This window comes from Vicugna pacos, chromosome 11, assembly GCF_048564905.1.
Source record: "Vicugna pacos chromosome 11, VicPac4, whole genome shotgun sequence".
Lineage (NCBI taxonomy): Eukaryota > Metazoa > Chordata > Mammalia > Artiodactyla > Camelidae > Vicugna > Vicugna pacos.
The window spans coordinates 28190748-28208171 of NC_132997.1; the positions used below are offsets into that span (position 1 = coordinate 28190748).

At 45.4% G+C, this 17424-nt stretch overlaps 1 long non-coding RNA gene across 2 annotated transcripts; it reads left to right on the plus strand.

The window, feature by feature from the left end:
- Positions 1-285: 285 nt before the first annotated feature.
- Positions 286-9555, plus strand: LOC140699721 (uncharacterized). Of its 2 annotated transcripts, none has more exons than XR_012077967.1 (3): positions 286-666; positions 3929-4098; positions 9173-9555. It is a non-coding gene; the product is annotated as an uncharacterized lncRNA (long non-coding RNA). The 2 variants fall into 2 exon arrangements; XR_012077968.1 differs by lacking the exon at positions 9173-9555 and adding an exon at positions 4934-5277.
- The last annotated feature ends 7869 nt before the right edge of the window (positions 9556-17424 follow it).

Here is a 17424-nt window from a genome sequence, read left to right on the forward strand (position 1 = left end):
CGCTGTACTCACAGAGCCACCAGCGCAGATCCCCCAGTGTAGATCCGCCCAAGTCAGGCACAGGGACCACGCACCGGCCCCCCCGAGGGAGCTGTGGGATCAGCCCAGAGCCCAGCTCTGCCTCTGCTCAGAGCGCTCTGGACCCGCGCAGCCGCGGGCGCACCAGTAACCTGCGTGGATGTCCTGCAGGCGCTGAGCTCACAAAGCCATGCGCCCTCGTGCGGGCATTCCCCCACCCACCCACGCGCTGTGCGCGCCCAGAGCTCCCCGAGGCAGAGCCACGCCCACTGGGAGCGCACCCCGAGGATGAGGCTGCCGTGGGGGCCCCCGCTGCTCCCTCTGTGTGCATGTTAACAATGAGGCTTCTATGGGGGACCCGGGCTCCCTCCTGTGCGCACCCCCGGTCACGATGCGAACCACGTGCCAGCCACTTCAGCCTGTCTGCATGCAGCCAACCCCAGTCTTCTCTCCAGGTCTGTCTGCTGAAGCCGGAGTTTTAGTACCTGGCCACTGCACACACCAACACGTGTGTGTCTCCGGCTGGAGGTGGCAAGGGCCCTCTGTGCTGGATTCCTCTGTTCTGCCCGCTGCAGTCCGCAGGCGTACTCTTCTCTGAGCCTCTGAAGCTCCCAGCTGATCGCCCAGGTGGTGAAGGGGGTTCCCAGGGTGAGGAAATCTTTCCTCCTTCACAGCTGCCTCCCAGGGGTGCAGGCCCCACCCCAATTCCTTTTTAAAAAATTCTGTCCTGCTTGGTTATGTGGTGATCTTTCTTGAAGCTTTGGTTGTATGAGATCTTCTGCCAGCATTCAGTGTGTTTTCTGTGAGAATTTTTCCATATGTAGATGTATTTTTTTTTCTGGTTTTTCTTTTAAAATAGACTTTATTCTTTTACAGCAGTTTCAGGTTCTCAACAGAATTAAGCAGAAAATACAGAGTTTGCACATAGCCCTCCCCACCCACACACATACACTCCCCTCCCCTCAACATCCCTCATCAGTGGGGCATATTTGGTACAATTGATGAACTCACATGGGCACATTATTATCAACCAAAGTCCATAGTTTAGATTAGGGCTCACTCTTGATGTTGTACCTTCTATGGGTTTTGACAAATGCAGAACGACATGTAGCCACCACTATAGTATCACACAGAGTAATTTCAATGCCCTAAAAATCCCTTGTGCTCCATCTAGTCATTCCTCCCTCCCTCTCCCCAAAGTCCTGGAAATCACCATCTTTTTATTGTTTCTGTAGCTGTGCCTTTTCCAGAATGTCATTTGGTTGGAATCATACAGTTTGAAGCCTTTTCAGACTGGCTTCTTTCATTTAGTAATATGTCTTTTAAGTTTCTTCCATGTCTTTCATGACTTGATAGATCATTATTTTTTCACTGCACATGTATTTTTTAATTTACATATATTTACTGTTCATTGTTTCTAAGAACATTTAGAGCTTTAGCTTTTTAAACTTACATAGTTATCAAAGGAATAAAGCCAACCACAAAATAAGAATTAACTCAAAAAAGATACACACACCCTGCTATTAGCAGCAACATTATTTATAATTGCCAAGATATGGAAACATCTTAAGTGCACATCAATAGTTGAATAGATAATGGAGATACAATGTCATGTAGATGTGTTTTTATTGTATTTGTGGGAGGAGGTGAGCCTCACATCCCTTCTATTCTGCCGTCTTGCTCTCCAAGACCTAAACATTTATTATTGCCTGTTTCTGTGGCACAGGAACCTGGAGCAGTTTAACTAGGTGCTTCTGGTTTGGGGGTCTCTTGTAAGGCTGGAGTTAAGTCGTTGGCTGAGGCTGCATCATCTGAAGTTCAGACCGGGGCTGCAGGGACCACTTCCAAGATGGCACACTCACATGGCTGCTGGCAGGAGGCCTCAGTTCCTTACTGTGTGGTCCTCTCCATAGGTCTGCTTGAGTATTTTCACGACAGGGCACCTCCTCATCCCTACCGCCTCCCCTGCCTGCCTGCCTCACCAGGTTCTTCTCCTCGGTAGTGGTTCTTGATCTCTATGGGGCCACAGACTCACTGAGATCTAAAGGGAACCAGGGACCCTCCCACCAGTAAAGGACACATATACATGTACACAGAATGTCCTAGAGAGAATTTGAAGAGGCTCCAAGGTTAAGTACTGAGGCGGGAAGCCCCATGAAAAAGACCAGCAGGACCCCCAGGCAGGGCCACTACTCTCCTGCCAGCACCATCCGGTTCCCTGGCCCTGTGGCGTTATCTTGCTTTTTGCCTCTGAAACGGCTTGCTTCTAGGAAAGCGGAACTTACCTCTCAGATTCTATTGCTTCCCTGAGCTCACTCCTGATCTGTCAATTCGTAGTGCTTCATTTGCATGGAGCTCACTCCTGATTGGTACATTTCTACCACTCCTGATTGGTCCATTTCTACAAAGCTCGTTCCTAATTAGTCAAATTTGTTACACCTTATTTGCATATGCTGTTGCTAAGTGTAGACTGGCAGCCTATAAAAGCCTGTGTAAACCTACAGACGGGGTCCAGAGTTTGGAGTGTGAACTCCTCTGGGCGCGCTGGCATAATAAACCCGAGTTCTTCAACCCTCCGAGTGCTGCTTGGTCTCTTGCCAGGATCCAAGTTGCTGTCACGACTGAGCTGTAACACCGAGCTGCAACACACTTTGCTGCAACATTTCCACTGGTCCACAGAGAGCTCTATAAAACACAAATTGAATTATGTTAACTCCCTGTTTAAAATCCTTCCATGACCCCAGTACCTGCAAGACAAAAATCTCCTCAGCATGTCATAATGTGACTGCAACTTGCAACAGTAACAACAACTCTAATACCACACTGAGTGTATCCTGTGTGGCCAGGACTTTCCATGTTCTTTCTAATCCTTAGAAGGCCTCTGCAAGGAGTGCGTTGTATTATTCCCATTTTAAGAGTGCTTTTTTTTTTTTTAAGATTAGGTAGTTAGGCTTGTTTATTTACTTATTTTTTAAGTGGAGGCACTGGGGACTGCACCCAGGGCCTGTGTGTGCTAGGCAGGCCCTCTACCACTGAGCTCTCCCCTCCCCCTATTATTCCCATTTTAGAGATAAGGAAAGTCTTGGAGCTGAGATGTAGCTGGTCCAAGGCCCCATCAAGAGTGAGTAGCTGACATGAAAGACATGGAAGAAACTTAAAAGACGTGTTACTAAATGAAAGAAGCCAGTCTGAAAAGGCTGCAAACTGTACGATTCCAACCAAATGACATTCTGGAAAAGGCACAGCTACAGAAACTATAAAACAATCGTGGTTTCCAGGGGTTTGGGGAGAGGGAAGGAGGGAGGAATGAATAGATGGAGCACAAGGGATTTCTAGGGCATTGAAATTACTCTGTATGATACTGTAGTGGTGGCTACATGTCATTGTGCATTTGTCAAAACCCGCAGAATGTACAACATCAAGAGTGAGCCCTAATGTAAACTATGGACTTTGGCTGATAATAATGTGCCCATATGGATTCATCAGTTGTACCAAATATGCCCCACTGATGAGGGGTGTTGAGGGGAGGGGAGTATATATGTGTGGGTGGGGAGGGCTATGTTCACACTCTGTATTTTCTGCTTAATTCTGTTGAGAACCTGAAACTGCTCTAAAAAAGTAAAGTCTATTAAAAAAAAAAAGAGTGATTGGCTGAGCTTGGATGGAGCCCAGTTTCTTGATGGTCAAGCTGGAGTCCTTCTGTCGGGTGTGCTGACCCACTCTCAGCTGCGTCCCAGCGGCCGCAGGACGCACTCCACACCTCTTGCTCCCGGGCTTCAGGATGCCTCCTAATTTCCAGACATGCTGTGGGGTTTTGCACAGGTAGGTTTCTCTTCCTTGAAGTCCTTTCCTCCCATCTCCAGCCTTCCTCTCTAATCATTGTAGTCTGGTGTCTTCTTTCTTCTTCAAGACTCAGGGTGTCACGCCTTCCATGAAGCTTTCTGTGGATTCCCCGCCGGTCACAGCTGGCAGCCCCGCCGCGGCTTTCTAGTAGCCTTGCATATTCCACAGCGGCCTCTGGGCTGTGTCAGAGGCCCATTTATTTGCCTGTGTACTACCACCAGACCGAGTTCCTTGAAGGTAGGTAGCGGGCATGTCTATCTAACCTTTTCTTCCCCAGCACTTGGCACAGGATGGATGCTCAATGTATATTTGTTGAGTGAATGAATGAATGAATGGCATTTTCTGCAAGAATGCCCAACTCAGCCTTTGAATAAATGTGGTAAGGGTCTGCAGCAGTCCCCAGGACCTCAGCTGTTTCCAGGGCATCCCTGATACGCTTGGGGTGGTGGGGTAATGCCACACCTGAAACTTCTCTGCCATTTTTTGTTCCTTAACATGTTAGCACCAAAGGGAAAAGCTTCAGAGCTGATCTGTGTGTAGCAGTAGTAGATTTTCATCCCATTTTAACAAAAAGGGAAAACAGGAGGCTCTGAAAATTAAAGTGTCTTTACCCACAATGTCCCATCATTTAGTACTCTGCTTAACAGGGAACAGGATCCAGATGCCCTGAGCCCATGTGTTGGTTTCTTTCCCCCAAACATCATGTTTTGTATGAGAGAAGTGAGAAACCGCTTTGAGGACTTGCAAAGGCTCTACCCAGCTTTGAAATCTTCCTGCATGTTAAGGGGAAAAGCAGATTTCAAGCAGTTCCTTGGCATGGTTCCATTTTAATAAGAAAAAATACAAATAAATGTATAAATACATTGACCAAATGGTAAAAAGATACGCATCAAAATGATAATAATGGTTACCTCCGGGTGGTAGGATTTTGAAAATTTTTTAATGTTTTCTAATGATTCTAGAAGGTGTATACATTACTCATGTGATTTAAAAATCTTCTGGTTGTCAAAAGAATAATGGCCTGCGATAAGGTAAGCTCTTACTGTAAATGGTGACTTTTCCTTCTGAACAGACACAGTCACGCAGCTTGCACGGCGCACGGGGAGCGGCCTGCAGAGCAGCGGGAGGCGCCGGCGCACCTGGAGGGCGGCTTCCGGCGGGGCTCGGCGTGTAGCCGCTCCGCTCAGTCGTGTACGTGGGCGCTTGCGGCTTAGATCTGATGTCTTTGAGGACATCAGGAAGCCTAGAGGCAGAAGAGGCAGGGGATTTTCTAACGTTTTACTCAACACCAGAGGGCACCCAGCAGTGAGGCCAGTCTCTCAGTATGTTCCATCTTAGGGACGCGTTGGTGGATTTTCTTTGAAAGAAGTCAAATTGTCTTGTGCTGCCCAGCAAAAAATAAATTAAAAAACCTGTGTTAAGGGAGCAGAAACAAAGGTGGGCTCCCCTGGCTGACCCCCGCAGTGCTGACAGTACCTTTGCTGCTGATTTCAGAGCCATCCGTTCATCCACCTGGCTAGCACATACTGTACGCCCACCAGTTTCAGGGTCTGTCCTGGTTCTTGCGGCTGCAGCAGAGAGTGAAGCCACATTCTTGCCTCAGACAGCACGCTTGCTTGTGCAAGGAGACAGAACATCAGCAAATGAATACATAAAGGGCGTGGACCATGACAAAAGTGACACATACAGCAGAGGGTGGTCCAGCCTGCTGCTGGCGGATGGGGCTGGGGGCCAGTTTTTTGGATAGTGATGGGATTCTCCGATAAGGAGACCTTTGAGCAGAGACCTGAAGGTGGGGAGGGAGCAGCGCCTGTGGTTGTCCAGGAGAGCCCTCCAGGAGGAGGTGGGGGCAGGACAAAGACCCTGAGATGGGAGCGTGCTAGGGGTGCGGGATGGAGGCAGGGGCTGGGGAGACCACAGCATGGCTGGGCGTGTGAAGGGTGAGGGCTGGGCTTGTGGTCTCGCTGTCTGCTGAGCGGGCTTTGGCTTTTACTGTGAGTGAACGACTCACAGGAGGCACTGAGACTGCGTGGCTGTGTGCAGAATAGGCCGTCGAGGGGCGAGCTGGAGGAACAGAGGGCAGATAGGGGCTGTGGCAACAGTCCCAGAGGTGATGGAGGCTTGGGGCGTTGGATGGTGGGCAGTGAGGTGATAGGAAGTGGATGGACTCTGGATATATATATATATATATCCATATATATATATATACATATATATATATATATATGGATATATTCTGAAGGTACAATCAAGGGGATTTGCTGATAGATGAGATATAAGATGAGACCATGAATCTGGATTTTGGCCAGAGCCGCGGGGTAAATGATGGTTCCATCACCTGAGAAAGGGAGGGTGCGGGAGGAGCTGGGTTGGGGGGCTCCAGCTGTCTACTGCTGAGTCACAGACCTCAGGTCTGCGCACAAGTCTGCCATATGGGCAGAGCTCAGGGGGCACTTAGTGGGCCCCGGGGGCATGGGCTGAGGCAGCTCAAATGCTGGCTGGAAGCATCTGAGGCTCACCATTCATGTGTCTGAGGGTGACCTCCAGAGCTCCCACCTGCCCTCTTCTTGTGGGTGTTGGTTCCCTCACAGCCTGGTGGCTGGGCTCTGAGAGTGAGGCTCCCCAGACATTTCCTGCCCCAGCCCTGGAGGTCCCTTGGCTCATTTCTACTGTCCTCTATTGCTTGAAGGAGTCACAAAGGTCGGCCAGGTTCAAAGGGAGGGGACACAGACCCTGGCACTGGATGGGAGGGTGTCAGCACCACACCGCAGGGGAGTATATGGGGTGGGAGACACTGTGGTGCCCATTTTTAAGAAATGAAATCTGCCACATGAGGGATGCAGACGGCAAGATTTGTCAGGTGTGAGCAGCAGGGATGCGGAGTAGGCAGGTGGACGTATGAGTCAGGAGAGGTCAGAGTCAGGGAAATGAACTGTGGAGGCTTCGGTGCAGAGCTGGCATTAAAGCCACCTGGGATGAGTGGTGGGCGGGGGGAGATTAGGAAGCACTGAATCATTTTTTGTTTATGTCGCTCTTTTTTTTTTAATACTGAAGTACAGTTTATACTGTTGTGTCAATTTCTGGTTACAGCACAAAGCTTCAGTCATACCTGAATATCCATATATTCATTTTCATATTCTTTTTCACTGTGAGCTACTGCAAGGTATCGAATATAGTTGCTGGTGCTGTACAGTATGAACCAGAAAGAGAAAGAAAAAGGCACTCATTGTTTGTTGAGTGGTTATGTACTTAGCTTTTTGGGGGACACATTGCGGATACCGCGCAGCAGGGCTCACTGCTCATATTAGCATAGAACTCAGCTCCATTTCCGGCTGCACATTTTTATCTTGCTCCCAGCCCTCCTGGTGGCAGAGCCCATGAGTAGATCTAACACAGTCTCTTTTGTCCCCCCCTCCCCTGCCCACCCCGAAGCTGTCCGCTCTGCTATGCTTTGGAGTACCTTCAGGCTTTCCTTGAATAACAATAGCCAGGAGCATTCAGATTTTTATAAAATCTGAAAACCTTCAAAAGGACAATATTGAGAAATAAAGAAATGAATGATTCCATTGTTAAGCAAATTTGTGTCAGAGTAAGCGAATCTAAGAAGTGATGGTGGTGAAAACATTCACTAGAGGTTAAAAAAAAAAGAAAGAAGAAAGAAAAGAAATGAGTTAAGAAAGCCACTTTTCATCTTTAAGAGATCAGATGAAGCTTAAAAAGCCAGGCTCTAGTTAAACATCGGATCTTTATTTTATGATCAGACTAAATGCCCGACTATCAAAAAGGGTGGAGAGCAAGTTTTTCGCATGGCGCATAAAACCTGTCATAATCTGGCCCTTTCCTCTCCAGCCTCATGTGACAGCAACCCCTGTAATATTCTGCTTACTCCATTCAAACCCCCCAAACATACCGCACCTGCTCACCTCTCCAGGGCTTCATTCCTCTTTTCTATTTCTGGCAAATTCCTACTCATCCTTCCAAGTCCAGCTTAAACGTCCTCTGCCCTACAAAGCAGGTGTGCTTTTTTTTTTTTTTATCTTGTTTGTCCCAAGCAGACAGCCAGTCCCTTCAGGGCAGTAACCCTGGGTGCTTTTCTTGGCAGCCCCAGAACCCAGCAATGCTGGGCACAAAACAGGAAATCACTATATTTTTTGCTTTGGGAGGGGACACACTAAAACTTTTGGAATGCACTTAGTTTCTACTCCCATTTCCTGGCCTTGCTTCTAGACTTGCCTGCGTGGATGGTGAGGCAGGGCTGAGCCCACCGCTGAGGTCTCTCAGCTGCAGGGCAGCCCCATAGCCTGGACAGGAGGACAGAGTCACCCGAAAACTCTGGGCTTGATTTCTGCCTACTTCCCAGATGGGGGTTAGGGAGCCCGACCAGCTCACCAGTTCCCAAGTCCCTTGGGAGGCTAGCTGTTATCTTGAGCCACCATAGTCCAGTATCTGTTAACTTCAGTTCATAAAGCCTGACCTCAGGGGAATCAGGGGGCTTCACAAATCATTTTGATTAACTGAACACACCAGCTACAGAAGCTGGTCCTAGAACTAAGCAGAACCCTGTGGTCTCCCCCAAACCCACCCCAGTACGAAGGCCACTCTGTGTCCTCCACCTCTTGTTTGTAGAAAACCTGAAGTTTCTCAGGCCTTCCTGAATCACAGAAGAGCAGGCTTAAGCAGATAATGATTAGGACAATAAAATCACGGACTCTTTCAGTATCTGACTCACACTTCTGAGTGGTTTAAAGATACTGCAGCTGCCACCAGAGGGAAAAAGCTAATTGCATGATGACCATACTGCAGCCATGACACAGGCTGCTCCACCTTGAGCAGGACTGAATCTCTGGCCAGCACAGTTCCAAGAACTGGTCTCAGGAGAATGGGATTAACACTATTGATCATAATAATCAGTATCTTTGTGGGCATCAAAACAACTGTAGCTTGTTCTGTCTGGATATATAATCGGACACCTAAAACTGTCAGCGAAGAGATGTTTCAAACCCGTGCTGGTATTTTTCACTCTAAGACCTCGACACCCTTTCTCAGCATGAATCAGTTACAGAAGACGGAACTTCGCCCATAATCCCAAAGAAACGGAATGATGTTGTGACAAGTGGGGATTTGTAAGCAGTTCTCTGCAGGGAAACCACCCTCAGCAGGAAATCCCTTTGTCTTGTCAGTTGAGCAAAGCTACACTGTAACTAACTTTTAAATTAGGCACCTCCATGCTCTACTCACCTCCGACCCAAGCACACCTTTCGAATCTTTTGATCACACTATACCTTGCCTAACCTGTTGGTTCTTTCCATAGATCAAAGAAGCAGAAATGAAGACGGAATAATTAACAGATGACCAGATCTCTGCCCTAGCTTCCCCTTCAGTAATCCCATGAACAAACTGTGTGAACAAGAGCGTCTAAAGAAAGATCACAAAAACAAAATAAAACAAAACAAACAAAAAAAGAAAGATCACAAGAAGTCAACAAGCACGCAGTGGGGGATGGTAACAACTCTGACCCCCAAGCTCAAAGATTAGCTGAGGTCACTCCCCTTTTCCCTTTAGCACATCGACCATCCACTGTGGATCAGGTGCCCCCAAGGAAACACAGCTCTCACCCAGATTTGGGTGACGTGGTGATCAACGTGTTAGAAACTTTCACGGCCAAGCAAAATCATTGGAGTTGGTTTTTGGGGACACTGGGGCCGCCTTCTCCCCTGAATCTGAAAGCTTCAGATTGCCAGCTTTCTGATTAAAAGCAATGTTTTCCCATTTCTACCAACACTTGCCTCTCAAGTATTGAGTTTGGCTAACAGTCCTAATGCAGTTTTGTAAAGCTTGAAGAAAAAGGGCAGAGGGATATATACGGTCGTACTCTGTGAAAGTGACACTGCTGTTGGAACAGGTGACCTTGTCTATAGGAAGCTCTGGTTTATCATGAGGGATGACAGCAGGCATCCCTGCATGACACTTACTGCAGACAGGTGCCAGGGCTTACAAGTACATCCTCTGGTTGTGCATGAGTGGGAAGAGCTGTCTCCAGAAAGCTGAAGATTTGAGAGAGGATTGGGGAGGAGTTGCCTGAGGAACACAGATTCCTTTACAGCAACGCCAACGTCTGTGGTCTCCGCCCACACCTTGGGGCGGTGGGTCCCAGTGTGGGTGACGAGGTCAGCTCTCACATTTCAGAGGACGCGTCATCCCAGCCTGCTTCACCTCCAGGGTCTCGGGCAACCTCGAGATCCTCCCTGGAACTCCAGTAGCCCTTCCTCCTCTGGGTCATCACTCTAGAAAGTAGCTCTTTAACCTAAAGGCGAGGCCCTCTGGTAGAGTTTTAGGTGTGATGAGTCCTGAGACAGAGCTAGGTTAGTGCCACAATGTCACAGGTGGTCCTGCCAGGAGGAGATCCAGAGGGACTTACTCTTGCCTGCTGGCCAAAGCCCACGCTCTCGCGCTCTCTCCCTCTTAGTATTTCTGTTTCTCTCTTTGTCTCTTTGCCTAGGTCTCTCTGTCCCCACCCCCACTCCCATGAGTATGGGTATGTGCGCATGTGTTTCTGTGCTCTGTGGCTTAAACTGGCATTCTGAAGTCCCCCTTGCCTAGCTGGCACCTCTTCTGATTCTTAGAAGCTTTTTGCTCCTGTCCCCTCCCTCACTTCCTACCCATTCCTGCCCCCAGAGTTATTAATAGCAGAGTGCTGGCGGGTTACTAGTTCCATTTAAACAAAAAAGAAACAAAACCTCGGTATAAATGTAGCAGTACATTTCAGTTAAAAATGCATTTCAAACTGAGTATAACAGAACACGGTTCTTAAATAAAACTTCTTTTCCTGATTCAAAGCAATGCATATTAATTCCAGAGAATTTGGTTTTTATAGAGAAGCATAAAGAAGAAAATTATAGTGACCTGTTACTCCATGATCAGAGATAATTGAGGTTAACATCACCATGTTATGTCTTTTCATTTTTACACACACACACACACACACACACACGTGAGACATACTGTATATATTGTTTCATAATCCACTTCTTTCACATTAACATTTTATGGGTGAACATTTTTCTATGCTAGTATTGCTCTATAAAGATATTTAAAATTACTACATAGTATTCTACTGGATGACCATATGAAGATTTATTTTATCTACTATTATTGGACATTTAAGATATTCTCCCCACATTTTTTCTATTAATGATACCACTGTGTTGAACCTTCTGGTACTTAAGTCTTTGGCCACATCAGTGGTTATTTCCTTAGCACAATTCCTAGAACTAGAATAGCTGGGTTAAACGAATGCACATTGTAAATTTCTGGTACACGGAGCCAAATTAACCTTCTGAGTGTTAATTGTGCTATTAACATTATGCTAATTTTCATCCTGCCTCAGTGCATGAGAATGCTGTTTCTCTACACTCTAGACAACACTGGCTGTCATCAAATTTTACTTCTGTTGTTGATTTTTAGTTGAATTCTATTGTGGTCAGAAAATATACTTGGTATGAATTCAATCTCTTTAAGTTCATTGAGATTTGTTTGAGGCAAGAACATAATCTATTTTGGTGAATGTTCCGGGTGCACTTGGAAAGAGCGTGGATTCTGCTATCGTGGGGTGGAGAGATCTGTCAGTGTCAGGCCAGGTTGGTTGATAGCACTGTTGAGACCTTCTTTATCCTGGCTGATTTTCTGTCTGCTTGTCCTAGCAATCACTAAGAGAGGAATGTTGGAATCTCCCACTACAGTTTTGCATTTGTCTATTTTTTTCTATCAGTTCTGCTTCCTGTGTTTTGAAGCTCTGTCATTAGGAGCACATGCATTTGGCTTCGTTATGTCTTGAAGAAATGACCTATTGGTTATAATGTAACATTTATCTTTTTCTTCCCAGTTTTATTGAGAAGTCATTGACGTACATCACTGTGTAAGTTTCAGGTGCCGAGCATGGCGGTTTGATGTATGTATCTGTGATTATCAGAATAGGTTTAGTTAAGATCCATCATCTCACATAGATAGAACAAAACGAAAAGAGAAAAAAAATCTCCTTGTAATGAGAATTCAGAACTTCTCTGCTGACAACTTTTCTGTACATTACTCTGTAAAACATTCATCTTTGTCCCTGATAATATTCTTTGTCCTGAAGTCTACTCTGTCTGCTGTAAATAGAGGCTCTTCACCATTTTAAATTATTTTGTCTATATGGCTTATCTTTCCCCAGCCCTTTACTTTTATTTTTTAACCTATTTATAACTTTAAATTGGGTTTCTTGTAGATAGCATAGATTGAGACTTGCTTTGCTGAAAAAAATACACCTGACCAGCTCTTCCTTTTAGTTGGAGTGTTTAGACCATTTATTTAATGTAATTCTTCATGAAGTTGCGTTCAACCTACTGTCTTGCAGTTTTTCCTTATTTGTGCCATCTGTCTCTTATTTCCTGTCCTTTTTCCTGCCTTCTTTTGGATTAATTCAGTACTTTATTATTATTATTATTATTATTATTTTTAAAATTTTAAATTTTTTTTACAATTCTACTTTATCTCTGCTCTTGGCTTACTTATCATACCTTTTCTTTCTTTCTTATTATTATTCTTTGCTCATTGCTCTAGCGTCTACAATATACATCCTTAACTTGTCACAGTCTGCCTCCATGCACAGTATAAAAATCATACAACAGTCCGTCTCTCCTTTCCTCCTTTGTGTTATTATTGCCATTTATTTCATATCTACAACTTATGTTATAAACCCCATAATCCTCTGGAGTTTTTTGTTTTAGACCAGGTTTGGCAAACTTCTTCTGTAAAGAGCCAGGTAGTAAATATTTCAGGCTTTGAGGGCCGTATAGTCTCCATTACAACTGTTTAACTTGACCACTGTAGCGCAAAAGCCACCATGACAAGTAAATAAAGGGGTGTGACTGTGTTCCAATAAAACTTTATTTACAAAAACAGGCAGTGGGTAAGTTGTGACCTAGAGGCTATAGTTTGTAAATCCTTGCTTTAAATAATCAAAAATTATGTTTAAAAAAGGAAGATTTAAAAAAATATTTACCCACGTATTTACCCTGCTATGCTTTCTTTCTTTCTTTTCTCTCTCTCTTTTTTTTCTCTTTTGAGATCCCAAATTCCATGTGGTATCATTTCCCTTCTGCCTGAAGAAATTTAACATTTCTTATACAGCAGCTATGCCAGCAATACCTTATCTCAGCTTTTGCTTGTGTGAAAAGTCTTTTATTTTTGCTTTCATTTTTGCAAGACATTTTCGTTTGGTATAGAATTCTAGGCGGACAGGGTTTTTTTCTCAGTAGTGCAAGGATGTATCTCCACTGTCTTCTGGCTTCCATGGTTTCTAAAGAAGGCAGCTATAATCATTATTGTTTCTCACCCTGTGTAGGTAATTTTCCCCCTAGCTGCCTTCATGACTTCATTACCATCATTATCCACCACCACCACCATCTCCATCACTTACACCGCCTCCACCGTCAACTCACCTTCATCTCCACTTACATAACGTTTGCTATGGGGGAGGTGTTATTCTAAGCACTTTGCATATATTCACTCTTTTAATTATCACATCAACTCCATAATATAATTGTATACATATTACTATTATCCTAATTTTATAGAACTTGGGAGAATTATCTGGATAAAGTAGAGGAAAACAGTATAAGTCATGGAGGCCTCTGAAGCTTTGGTTTATGACTACAAATACTGTTTCAATATTGAACCTAGTAACTCTGTTGCCTAAATTCCTTTCAAGGAAAGACATTCAATCATTCATTCATCAAACTGTAAATATTGCTAGCCATACTAGTAAACAAAGAATGCAGTGGCCATCAAGTCATCAACCGCTACCCCCCCTTACAGTGAGTGAAGGGAATTTAAGATGCAGATAAGCAAGTAGCCTGGCCTTTGCAACCACCCCCAACCATGTACCCTGAGGGAACTCAGGATGTGGAAGAGCAGAATAGCCAGGGGCATCTCAAAGGACTCATTTCCATGAGCCCAAGCCTTTGCACCTTCCCATACACAGAAAAGCGCCAAATTCCTTGAGATACCTTGTTTTCTTTCATTAACAGTAATCTTTTGATGTTCTGACTATCTGGTCTTTGTTGCAAAAACTCACATATCCTGGCTTCTAACTTGCCACTTTGGGACAGCTTCTTAGAGTGATCTGAGATGCTGTGTCCCGGGCTCCAGTCCTAACGAAATCTGCCGAGTAAAACATAGCTGTCAGCCGAGGCTGTGCATTTTATTTCGGTCGACAAAACATTTATAAGATGTCTCTTGAGTGACGGTAAAAGATACAAAGATGAATAGCCCGCAAAGGCTGGTCCCCGCCCCCACCAAGAATAGAAACTTTCAGCCCTCGACCTGCCCCACTTCCCCGCTGATTTCAGAGTGCCTCTGGCTGCAGGTCTTGCTTCCCTGCCTCCACGCCGTTCCCTCCTCAGAACTCTGCCTGCTTCGGAAGTTCCGACAACAGCTTGATGGGCTAATTGCTTTGTGGCTCCAGGTCTGGAACTGGGCAGCTGAGACACTTCCTAGGATTCGGGGCATGTGAGGTTTCTGAATGACAACCTCTGTTTTTCTATTTTCTGCATTCCAGAGTCCCAAGAAATAATTTAGGTGGTATTTGACTTGCTGAAAATTACACAAAGTGAAGTTTCCTCTTCCAGTTTCTCTCTGGACTCCAGTTTTTAATGTGAGGATTCTTGTGTGCCTGGGACAGTTCTGGTTACCTGTTGTCTGAGTGCATTCATTGTACCCCCATTCACTCACAAAAGGCTTATTAGATGAACAATTGTGTGGTCACCTGAGGTTGAGAAACCTCAAATCCAGTTCTGTTATAGCTTAAGCTGTTTTCTCGTCTGTCGATGGGCCTAGCAGCTCCTGTCCGGGTGTTGACAGTGGATGAAGGAATAGGGCAAAGTGTTCTGGACCAACCACAAAGAATCACTCTAGACACTCATGTGATTTGTTATTCTTCTTATAATTCTTATTAAGCCTGCTGATCTGCAACAGATGTGCTTGACTTAGGCACTAGTGAAAACTTTGCATTAGGACCATAATTTTCTACATCTAATTACATACACTTATGAATTTATGTAATTTTTTGAGATGCCTTCTCTTTTACTGATCTTAAATCATCTTTAGCTCTCCCTCACTTGTTTCTCCCCCAAACTCCGCACCCCCAACCCCTCTGCATCTCTCCTTGAAAAGCGGTGGGTTGGGGAACGGGGCAGGGTGTACTTAAGTGGTAGAGTGCGTGCTTAGCATGCGTGAGGTCTTGGGTTCAATCCCCAGTACTTCCTCTAAAAATAAGTAAGTAAAAATAAATAAAACCCAATCCCCCACCCACCCCAACAAAAAAAAATTAAGGGGAAAAAAAGCAGTGATGGCTTCTGAGATGCGGTGCTGGGGCATCTCCTGGGGACTGTGCCCAGAGAGAAGGATGGACTCCAGCCACTTCCCAACGTCTAGAGCAGGGGTTGGCACCCTTCTGCAAAGGGACAGAGAGTAAATATTTGAGACTTTGCAGGCTGCAAGGCCTCTCTCACAGCTACGTAACTGTAGTTCAGAAGCAGCCATGGGTAATAGTTAGCAAATGAGGGAGACTAGGTGTCAATAAACTTTATTTACAAGAAGGCCTTTGGGCCGTACTTTGCTGGCTCCCTGGCCTGGAGGACTGTTCCTGGGCCCTGACCTGGGCTCTCCTGTCTACAAGCCGTTCTCGGCCAGGGCACAGGGCCTCCTGAGACAGCAGCCGGTGAGGTCTTGCAAGTCCTAGTTGTGTTGTCTCCTAGGAGGTGGCGATTAGGGCGGGGTTAGCAGCTCCCACGCCCGCCGTCTCAGAGGTGAGGTCAGTGAGGCCCGTTGGCTCCCCTGTGACGCGGCTGCGGGTCTTCATGACCGCAGGGCCGGTGTGAGGGCAGTAGTGGGATGTGGTCACTGCCAGTGGAAACTTCGAGAGCAGCTCTCCTCCAGGAATCCCCACTGCTGGCTGTGACCAAGCAACCCCAAGTTACCTAAAGGGGTAAATGGGCAGTTCCCAGTTCACACGTGTGCTAGGTGCTGGAATTTGCTAGCAGGTCAATTGTTTGGAGCCTGAAATGTATCTCATAGAAACAGTGGATGGATGGATGGTGGTAAGGTGGCTGCTCGCTTGTGCACTCAGAACCTAAGCAGCCTGTGCTGGGAGTGTTGGGGGCCAGAAGACACCAGAGGCATCACATCCCTACCCAACCCCCAGGAGCACGAGAAGCTCCCTCCCTTCTCACCCCACCGCCCCCAGAGACTAGCGGTGGCTTCCAAGGCAGGAGGAGCCCAGGGTCAGGAAGAGGAAGGACCAGCTCTGTGCCCCAGGGGAGTGGGTAGAGGAGCTGGGGTGGGACAGAGCCCTGCTCGGGAACCACCAGGCAGCATCCAGTTCTCCGCCGACTCCTTTATGTTATTAAATATAATAGCGTTTATCGTTTTCCTTAATCCAGTAGGAATGAGAACTCATTTTAGAAAACTTATGAAATACAGATACACAAAAGGAAGGAATTTAAATATCCTGTATTCTCACCAATTTGGTATTCAGGCTTCCAGTGTGTTTCTATGTGTGTCTCTAGATATACATTTATATCTGTGTTTATATACTTTGCATAATGTTCATAACTTGCTTTGCATTGAATGATAGATTGTGAATATTTTTTGTGTCATTACATATTTTCCTACAGCATTTCAAAATGGATCAGTATACCATAATTAAAAAAAATTTATTGTAATGTACATAGTTGATTTACAACATTAGTTTCAGATCTATAGCAAAGTGATTCAGTTACACATGGTATGCCATAATTTATCTAACCAACCACCTATGGCTGGATTATTAGGTTTTTTTTTTTTATTATTGAAGGAAAGTCAGTTTACAATGTTGTGTTAATTTCTGGTGTATAGCATAGTGATTCAGTTTTACATATATATATGTATCTATATATATGTGTGTGTATATATATATATTCCTTTTCATATTCTTTTTCATTATAGGCTATTACAAGGTATTGGATCATTCGGTTTTTCTATCACAAATACCCCTGTGATGAGGCCGTTGGAGTTGCAACCTTTGCGTGGATCCGCGTTCAGGCATTGAGTGACTTGTTACTGAGGGACCAGTGGTGTGTGAGAAGGCTTACTCTCACCTTTCCAACACTAGATATCAAAACATTTAAGAACTCTTTGCTAAACTGATAAGCAAAAAATAGTACTGACTTTTGTTGCTTTTTTTTTTTTTTTGAGTATCAGTGCGTTTGGACAATTTTATGTTTATTAGCCCTTTTGTGAATTGCTTCCTTCTTTAAATAAAAACACTGTCCATGGAGTGTTACAGCTCTTGGGAACGGAAGCGGATGGATCCAGGTTTTATTACCCTTTGAAATGTAAGCACAGGCAAACCTTCCCAGGGTAATTCGTTCTCTGCCTCTGACTCCCAAGGCTGGTTTCTCAGTCCTTCATCCTTTGACCTCGGCTGCCCTGCCGGCACAAGTTCCAGGGTACCCATGTTGTTTCCTTACCGCGCCCGGTGGGGAC